Below are 11,117 nucleotides of genomic sequence, written 5' to 3' on the forward strand. Positions count from 1 at the left end.
AACAGCTAAATCCACATGTTTTACCTATAAACACAAGTCACTTTAACCATCAATGAATAACACCACACATGACACACAAATTTTTCACGTGGAAACCCAACTGGGAAAAACCACGGTGGGGATGAATACCCACAAGCTATTTTTGAACTCTTTAGAAGTCTGCTCTGTTAGGAGCCTTGTCCAGTTAAATACTGATACAATAGGTTCTGATAGGAACCGATCCTGTTAGGGATCACCCGGTTAAGGGATGGCTATAATACCCGGTTAAGGGTTAAACCCTGTTAAAGGTTACCTTGTTAGAGGATTTAAAGAACTCAATGGTTTCGAGTCACCCCGTTAAAGGATTTACAGTAAGCTGGTTAAAGCTACCCTGTTAAGGGATTTACCAACTATTGAAGTGGTTAAAGATCAACAGGTATTACAATGATCTGATAACAACACTCAATGCTAATGCAGATCCGCTTTAGCTCCTCTTCACCTTCTTCACTTACACTCTGCAGATATCACTTCTCTCCTCTGGTCTAGCAAGAATCACGTATCACTTCACTTGGATACACACACAACTTTTTGCCAACAACCTTAGACAGAAACATAACCTCGACCTTATAGGAAATAGGTAGGTTGGAAGCAAAAGCCCTAAACCCTAAACCTGTTAGGTTAAGCAATTCAAACGGTTCAATCCTGACCGTTGAGCACATTGCAATAAATGCAATAGTCTTGAACTGATCTCAAGACGTTCTCCATCGTTCGTTTTCCACCATTTTCATGGCGGCTGATAACCCATCACGCGGTATCACCGTTTACAGACTTCGCACATTCCTGAGGTAGATAGGAACAATCTCCTTTATGCAAGATCCTTCACGCGCACAAGGCTGACATGGCAACATGATCTGTTCATTGTTACAGTGCTAACTCATCACACAAAGGCACCGGTTGAATCACATAGGCTTGAAACACTTCAACCAGAAACCCTGAAGTTGAGACTACCAACCGGTAGTCATACAAAGCTTCCATGTACCGATTCTCATACCAACATGCCGGTTCACCTTGAATGAACATACCACTTCACTTTGGCACACACGGGTTCTCACATATACCGGTTCTTATCGGTTCTCTCTTCTTCAGCATATTGACATCAATGACAACATACAGTGTCATCATGTCCTCATACTGGTTCATACCAGTTCACATAATGCCAACAATCTCCCCCTTTGGCATTGATGGCAATATACACAAATATCTCTCCACTTCACATCTTCTCCCCCTTTGACAACAATGCCAAAGTGGAGGCACAAGCTTCCCTGATCCATTATACTACTCCCCCTGAGGAGTAGCATCCTTCAACACATCAATCCTGAAAAGATTTGCCCATGCAATACCTGACTAATGTGGAGCACATACCTTTAGTTCACCTCCTGAAGGGGCAACACCCCTAATTCACCTCTAAAGTGGGTAAATGTGGCCTTTGGGAGAGGCTTGGTGAATATGTCTGCTAATTGTTCCTTGCTGGAAACATGTTCCAGCGCAATCGCTTTGTTTTGAACCTTTTCCCTCAAGAAATGATACTTAAGCTCAAAGTGCTTGGTTCTAGAATGCAAAACCAGATTTTTGGAAATATTGATAGCACTTGTGTTGTCACAAAATATGCTTACCGGTCCAAAGATAGGAACTTTGAAGCCATTTAGTACATGCTTCATCCAGATTGTCTGAGTGCAGTTCATGAAAGCTGCAACATACTCCGCTTCTACTGTAGACTGAGAGATACAACTCTGCTTCTTACTCATCCATGAGACTAGTCTACCACCGAGAAAGAATGCACCACCGGTTGTGCTCTTCCGATCATCCACATTACCAGCCCAATCAACATCTGTGAATACTTTCAAGTTGAAATCATTGCTATAAGGATACCACAATCCATAGTCAACAATTCCCTTTAGATATCTAAGAATCCACTTGATTGCAACCAAGTGAGATTCTCTTGGGCTTTTCTGGAACCTTGCAATAATGCCAACTGCATGTGCAATATCCAGTCTGTTGTGCACTACATAGTGCAACTTACCAATCATTGATCAGTATTCTTTCTCATCAACCAAGGCTGAGTCATCCTCTTTGGATAGTTTACAACCGGTCACCATAGGTGTACCAACCGGTTTACTATCTTCTATGCCAAAGGTCTTCAGTACCTCTTTGACATACTTGGACTGAGTGATAAAGATTCCATCTATCATCTGTTGAATCTGCAGTCCAATGAAGAACTTAATCTCCCCTATGAGTGACATTTCAAATTCTTTCTTCAATCTCATCTGCAAAGTCATGACTCATCTTGTCATCTCCACCAAAGATTATATCATCAACAAATACCTCACATATCAGAATCTAATCTTCTTCAGATTTCAAGTAGATATTGCTATCTTCACTTGTTCTCTCAAATCCAATCTTTACAAGATGAGAGTGTAGACGTTCATACCATGCTCTAGGTGCCTGCTTTAGACCATACAAGGCTTTATGTAGCCTACACACCATGTCACTGTCTTCAGATAGGGCAAACCCATCTAGCTGCTCTATGTATACCTCCTCTTCAAGTACTCCATTTAGGAATGCAGATTTTACATCCATTTGGTATACTTTGAATCCTTTAAAAGCTGCATATGCAAGAAGCATACGAACTCCTTCGAATCTTGCTACTGGAGAAAAGGTTTCTCCATAATCTTCTCCTTCTTCTTGAGCATACCCCTTACACACCAGTCTGGCTTTGTTCCTTATCATTGTGCCATCTTCATTCAGCTTATTTTTGAAAACCCATTTGGTTCCAATGATATTTTTATGCTTCGGTTTGGGTACCAAGGACCATGTACCATTCTTTTCTATCTGATCAAGTTCCTCCTCCATTGCCTTGATCCAGTCTCCATCTTTATGTGCCTCTTTGAATGATTTAGGCTCAAATTCAGAGATCATACATGAGTTTTCTTTGACCTTTCTTCTTGTAAGGATTCATGCATCCTTATCTCCTATGATCTGCTTAGGATCATGATTCAGCTTGACATATCGAGGAATGGTCTTAACAGATTCCTCTTGCTTTTCTCCTTCATCCTCTTCTTCATCAGTATCAGCATCTACATCTACCAGTGTAGGAACACTGTTACTGGTACCTGGTTGACTGACAACCGGTTCCTAGAAGGTTACAACCGGTTCATTTACTGCTTGCTCACTGCCGGTTTCCTCAGTTTTCTCAAGGGTTTCATCAACTCTCACATTGATGCTTTCCATAATTCTCTGAGTCCTATTATTGAAACACTTGAGAGCTTTGCTCTTGGCAGAATATCCTAGGAATATTCCTTCATCACATTTTGCATCGAACTTGCTCTGATGTTCACTCCTCTTGATGTAGCATTTGCTACCAAATACTTTAAAGTAGCTTACCACAAGTGTCTTACCGGTCCAGTACTCATAAGGAGTCTTATCCTTTCCCTTTTTGATGAGTACCCGGTTCATTGTGTAGACTACAGTGCTCACCGCTTCTCTCCAAAAGGTGTGAGCAACCTTTCCTTGAATCAACATTGTTCTTGCTGCTTCAACCATAGTCTGGTTATTCCTCTATGCTAGGCCATTCTGTTGTGGAGTCCGGGGGGCAGACAGTTGCCTCTTGATGCCATGTTCTTCATAGTATTTGTTGAATTCACTGGAAGTGAATTCCCCTCCTTGATCAATTCTAAGGCACTTGATCTTTTTACCACTTTCATTCTCCACTAATGCTCTGAAAGCTTTGAACTTTCCAAAAGATTCAGACTTATCCTTCAAGAATGTGACCCACATCATTCTTGAGCAGTCATCAGTGAGAATCATGAAGTACCTATCACCCTGCACACTCCTAATTTTCATAGGACCACACAAGTCAGTATGCACAAGATCAAGTAAATTGTCAGCAGTGAAAGATTTACCTTTAAAGGTTGAGGAAGACATTTTCCCCAGTTGACACTCTCTGCATAGGGTATTTTCCAGTTTGCTCAGCACCGGCAACCCTCTAACTACCTTGATCTTATTGGCCTTCACAATGTTATCAAAGTTTACATTGCAGAGTCTCCTATGCCATATCCAGCTGTCATCAAACTTAGCCATAAGACAGGTACTGATATTTGCATTCAGTTGAAATAGGTTTCCTTTGGTCTACATACCGGTAGCCACTAATTCACCATTCTTTCCTTTGATTCTGCACACTCCATTCTTGAACTACAGAGTGAGTCCACTATCATTCAGCTGGGCAACACTCAAAAGGTTGTGTCTGAGACCATCAACCCAATACACATTGTCAGCACTACTCTTTCCATTTAGAGAGATGGACCCTCTACCCTTGACCATACATGGTGCATCATTACCAAAGCGAACCACACCACCATCATACTCTTCCAGGGATAGAAACTTGCTCCGGTCACCAATCATATGGTGAGAACAACCACTGTCAATAATCCACTCATTGGAATTGTCAAAGCGGGAGACAAGAGCCTTCTTGTTTGACACATCTTCCTTGACAGTGACAAACATAATATCTTCATTTTCCTCATCTTCTGATTCCTCATCAGTGACACCTTCATCAACTGCCACAAAAAAGTTTCTCCGGTTTCCTCCTTTGAATTTCTTGAACCTTTCTGGTTTGTCCTTGTTGTCACCATTAGGATAGTTTACAGCAATGTGTTCTATCCGGTTACAAGAAAAGCATTTCAAAGGGAGCTTGCCTCTGTATTTACCAGTTCCTTTAGGAAGTTTCCTGGCAAGAAGACCTTCAAACTCCATTAGAATCTCCTCATCATCCATTTCTCTGCTCTGTCTTGGTTCACTGTTGGTGCATGCTTCTTTGCCTTTTCTAGATGGTGCTGCTGATGCTCTAAAAGATGATTCAGTCTTCTACACACTGCCATCAAAGCTGTTTAACTCATAAGCAGTCAACTTTGCAATGATGGAGTCTAGGGATACCTTAGTCTTGTATATTGACCTCAACTCCTAAATAGTCGCAACCCTTGTTGCATAGACCGGTAATAAGGATCTCAGAACTTTGCTTACCACAGTGGAATCTTCCATGGTACTACCTGCACTCTTGATATCTCCGACAACAGTTTTGATTCTGATTCCATACTGTTGAATGGTCTCACCTTCAACCATCCACATGTCTTCAAACTTCCCTCTAAGGCTTTCTTCCTTAGCTTGTTTTACATGGTCATCACCGCCATAGATATTTTCAAGAGTATCCCATACTTCTTTGGGATTTACTTTATCTTGGACATCAATAAACTCAATGTCAGATAAACTACTAATTAGGGCTTTCATGACTTGCCCATTCTCCTGTATTTCTCTCTTTTGGTCATCGGTAAGAGTACCGGTAGGGGCTACATAAGCATTCTCAACATAGCTCCAGTGTTGAGCACCCATGCTTCTGATGTATATCTTCATTCTGTCTTTCCATATACTAAAATTATCTCTGTTGAACTTTGGACCTTCCCTCTTCATCATTTCAATAGGATCTTTTCCTCAAGCGGTTAAGCTTACAACACAGAGGACCTGGAAGTTTGCTCTGATACCAAATGATAACTCAATGATGAACAGTGAGTACCAAACCGGTACTGAGAGGGGGGGGGGTGAATCAGTACAACCAAAAACACTTTCCTTGAACCGGTTAGGCAGCAAACACTCCAAGTGACTGACAAGCAGTAACACCAGTTTGAAACAGAGTAAAACCGGTAAAGCTAAGAATGATTGAGGCAAGCATTAACTGGTTGACACTTATCTTTTCATACAATCTAATACTTCATTTCCATTTCACCCTAGTGCATGAACAGGTAATCTATCATAAAAAATATAAACAGCTAAATCCACATGTTTTACCTATAGACACAAGTCACTTTAACCATCAAATGAATAACACCACACATGACACACAAATTTTTCACGTGGAAACCCAACTGGGAAAAACCACGGTGGGGATGAATACCCACAAGCTATTTTTGAACTCTTTAGAAGTCCGCTCTATTAGGAGCCTTGTCCGGTTAAAGACTGATACAATAGGTTCTGTTATGAACCGATCCTATAAGGGATCACCTGGTCAAGGGATGGCTATAATACCCTGTTAAAGGTTACCTTGCTAGAGGATTTAAAGAACTCAATGGTTTTGAGTCACCCTGTTAAAGGATTTACAGTAAGCCGGTTAAAGCTACCCTGTTAAGGGATTTACCAACTGTTGAAGTGGTTAAAGATCAACAGGTATTATAATGATCTGATAATAGCACTCAATGCTAATGCAGATCTGCTTTAGCTCCTCTTCACCTTCTTCACTTACTCTCTGCGGATATCACTTCTCTCCTATGGTCTCGCAATAATCACGTATCACTTCACTTGGATACACACACAAATTTTTGCCAACAACCTCAAATAGAAACACAACCTCAACCTTATAGGAAACAGGTAGGTTGGAAGCAAAAACCCTAAACCCTAAACCTGTTAGGTTAAGCAATTCAAATGGTTCAATCCTGACCATTGAGCACATTGCAATAAATGCAACATTCTTGAACTGATCTCGAGACGTTCTCCATCATTCGTTTTCCACCATTTTCATGGTAGCTGATAACCCATCACGCGTTATCACCGTTTACAGACTTCGCATATTCCTGAGGTAGATAGGAACAATCTCCTTTATGCAAGATCCTTCACGCGCACAAGGCTGAGGTGGCAACATGATCTGTTCATTATTACAGTGCTAACTCATCACACAAAGGCACTGGTCGAGTCACACAGGCTTGAAACACTTCAACCGGAAACCCTGAAGTTGAGACTACCAACCGGTAGTCATACAAAGCTTCCATGTACCAGTTCTCATACCAACATACCGGTTCACCTTGAACGAACATACCGCTTCACTTTGGCACACACCGGTTCTCACATATACCAGTTCTTACCGGTTCTCTCTTCTTCAGCATATTGACATCAATGACAACATACAATGTCATCATGTCCTCATACTGGTTCATACCGGCTCACATAATGCCAACAATCTCCCCCTTTGGCATTGATGGCAATATACACATATATCTCTCCACTTCACATCTTCTCCCCCTTTGACAATAATGCCAAAGTGGAGGCACAAGCTTCCCTGATCCATTATGCTGCTCCCCCTGAGGAGTAGCATCCTTCAACACATCAATCCTGAAAAGATTTGACCATGCAATACCTGACTCTTGTGGAGCACATACCTTTAGTTCACCTCCTGAAGGGGCAACACCCCTAATTCACCTCTTAGTTCACCTATGACGATGTGCTTCTCATCCTAATTTATTAAGAATTGTTCTATTTCTTGCCAAACTAATATTTTCTTGTCTGTTGGGATTGGACCATAGACATTCAAGATTATAAACTCAAGGTTTAGGCTAAGGAATCTTACTTTTCCAACCATCCAATTCTGCATTTTGGCATAGAATGTAAATGTGATTGAGTTCTTTTTCCACATTATTGCCAGCCCACCCAAAGCCCCTATGGAATCCACCATTTTCACTTGCCATTGGGTGAATTTTCTACTAAAATTGGTCATGTCAATCTTTCCCAATTTCGTTTCTTGCAGCATTACTAGGTCCATAGTAGATTTTAGTATACTGCGCTTAATTAGGCACAGTTTGTTAGGGGTCCCCAGGCCCCTAACATTCCATGTCAGTATATTTATTCCTTTACGGGCGGTGGGGGGGACTTTCTCAGACCCAACAGAGTTGTGATTTTGGTCTGCCCCTCTGCTTCCCCATCCATTTTCATCTTGTCTAAAAAAAGACTTTCGACCTCTTTTTTTGGTAGTGGACTTGGCACAGTCTCGAGTCAATTTATCACCTACCATCTGGAGGATGCCTCTGTTACACGAATTACTTTGGTTGTTGTTGTTTAATACCATATTATTTTCCACTTCCTGCATATTGATCAGTTCTTTGATTACGAATTCTCTCTCCTCATTTTCATTTAAGCCTTCCACAGCAGGAGAAGAGTCCTCCATATTGGGAGAATCTAAGATGATCTCATCATGTGCAACCTTAGTTGAGTTATTGCCCAAAGTATGAGGTCTAGGGGGGAGTCCATTCATAATCTAAATTGAGAGAGATGTTATTGTTTGCAACGTCTGCCAGAGCATCATTGTAAACCTCCTCTATAAATTCTTCTGCTAGTTTTCCCATTAAGTTATCGATGACGTTGTTTAATTCCCTCTTAATTTGGTCCTCATGCCTACACTCAAGGGACTCGTTATTATGTTTTATCTTGTCTGGATTATTTCCTGCATGTAGATTCGAGGGAGGAGGGGGGGTTGCATGATTATATACCTCTTGAGGGTCAATATTTATGATGAAACCGCCTATATAATTGTTAAATTGAATATCCACTTTGTCAAACATTTCTTTATGCTTATCTAGTTTTGGGGCCTTAGGCTTTTGTATGCTAGGGTTAGTCCTTTTGCAGAATGATAAATTCTCAGAGATCGGACCATGATACCATACCGAAGATAAGATATAATTGCCATCTACTATATCTAGGGTTATATTATTTAAATTCTTCATGCCATTATCTACTTCTATTAAAATTTTGATATTGGATTTTTCTGACCAATTCGCTTCTACGGCTATGAATTTGCCTAATTTATCCCCAATTTCTATGAGAATTTTGGAATGCATTAATTCAACAGGAACATTGTGAATTTCAATCCATTTTGAGGTTGATTTGAATTCAAATTTTTTAGCATCGAATTTAGATTGCCAGTCGATGAAATTAAAATTTATTTCTTTGTAAAAAACATGCTCCTCATTCAATGGCTTAGATTTAAAAGATTTCTTATGACATTAGATATATAGAAAATTATTAGCTAGGGCAGTGATACTTACCTATCCTTGGAATGTTTCTTTCCACCATTTGGCTATTTCTGCAAGGGGTTGGTCATTTCCTCCCCATTTTGCAAAAATCCCATGCTCTTCGCAATAATTCCTCAACTCTAGGGCAACATTGGGAGTAGAAATCTTAATGCAATCTAGGTTGGGTGTTACCGGCTTTAGGGCACACTTACTCCTTCTTGCCTTGAGGGCAACATTACTTACATGGTTAAGAGAATTCCTAATCACCGGAGTAGGCTCGATGTCTTTTACATTGTGGCATTGATGTGGCATGGTTGTTCCTCCACCACCGGTAGGTTTTATGAAACCCTCTGCTTGATTGATGCATGGTTGTGAAATCCATAGGGGCCTTTGAAGGGATTGACATGAGCCAGATGCAATCGACCTAGTTCCTAAGGGGATGTGATTTACCTTTGTGGTGCAGCTTGGGATTCGTGATGTAATGGGAACCGCCCAAACATTCGACAGGTCTATCGAAACCCTAGCCTCCCTTCTTTCAGCTCTAGCATCTCGCCTACTTTTCACCATTTGCATGGTTGATTCTGCAGAGGGGGAGCCCTACCAGTAGATGAAGGAATTCCTGTATTGTGAATATTGAAACCCCTATTCTGGTGATTGCTTTGTCCGACGAATTGCAGAGCCATTTCTCCTTAATTTCATTTTATTTAATTATTTTAATGTAAGTTATTTAATTTATTTAGTTTCATTTAAACTATTTAGTATCATTAAAGCTATTTAATTAATTTAATTTATTTTTGTATTAAGCATAAAAAAATAGCAGATACAAAATTCGAGAGTTTGGGCTGGAAACCACACAGCCAGTCTACAAAGTTAAAACATAAGATGTAGCAGCTATATCAGGCAGGAGCTCAATATACGATATACACACATTTAGATAGGAGCTGATTACAAAATTATACAAAATGATAGACTTGTCCAAGCGTCACGGGGGGTACATCTAACTGAACATAAAGGAGGAAGCAGGGTCATTGTTGTCGCCCACTGGGGGGATCCATGCAGTCCAGCCTAGCTCTCCTTCACACCGAACCAATACATTCCCTTCGGCAAACTGATCTCTGTAAGGGTGAGAGGGAAGTCCTTCTAGCTCTAGCTCTATGAAGTCTTCTCTCTGTTGTCATGCCTCCATCTCTTGCATGAACCTCATCAGCCCTTGTTCAAAATGAGTCTTATTGCTTCCCATGTGGTCCCATGTGAAGCCATGTGAGAGTTCTCTTATAAAGACTAGAGTAGAGCCATTCTTTAGCCACCTATCAAATTTGTCCTCCTCCAGTCTTAGTACCACTGTGACCTGCATAGCAACAAGGTAAAAGATGAGTCTCTTAAGAGACTCAGTGAGGTTCCTGCTCTTTCCATTAAACACATCATCATTCCTATATTTCCAAATGATCCACATAATTTCCAGAGAGAGAGCAGACCAGAAAAGATTAGCATGTTTCTTGCCACCTCTAATATAACCAAGTACCATCTCTTCAATAGTAAAATAGTTGTTATTAAGTGAGATCCCAAACAGATTCCATATTTCTCTAGCAAAATGATAACCAAAAAAGATGTGGTATACAGATTTAGGGATGCAGCAGAGTTTGCACAGCAAGGGGTCTTCGTTGATGCCCTTAAGAGGCAGTTTATGCAGAAGGAGTCTCTAGGCAAAAAATTTCTTCTTTGGCTCAGTTGGGGAAGACCAGAATCTCGATAGGGTAGAGTGCCATAGTTTGGAGTCCCAGGAAAGATTCTAGGAGCAGTTAAGGTGGTCAAGGATATCCCCAGAATCAGTAAGGGCTGAGTAGATCATTTTGGCTTTGGTTTGTAGGAGGGGATATCCATCTATCCAGCAGAGGGAGGCTAAGGGGGGGGAGGCAGGGGCAGGAGCAAGGAGGATGGGAGAGTGCAAACTTAAGGACGAAGTAGGTTCTAGCCTGGGAGAGGGGGAGGTTGAATTTAGAGCTAAGAGATTCCTAGGAGATCAAGGTGCCATCTTGCAGAATGTGTTCAAATGAGATCAGTCCCAAGTTGTGCCATTTCAGGGCAAAGCATCCTTGAAGATAGGCTAGCTGTTTCCCATTGTGCAGAATATTCCACCATACAGACCTTTTCAGGTTAAGGGTTCCTTCCTTATCTATTATGTCTTTATTACTATTGAATTGCCTAACATGGTTCCAGGCTTTCCATATCAACTTGAATACTTCTAACGCTGTAGGG

The sequence above is a fragment of the Cryptomeria japonica genome, chromosome 5, assembly GCF_030272615.1.
Source record: "Cryptomeria japonica chromosome 5, Sugi_1.0, whole genome shotgun sequence".
NCBI classification, from domain to species: Eukaryota; Viridiplantae; Streptophyta; class Pinopsida; order Cupressales; family Cupressaceae; genus Cryptomeria; species Cryptomeria japonica.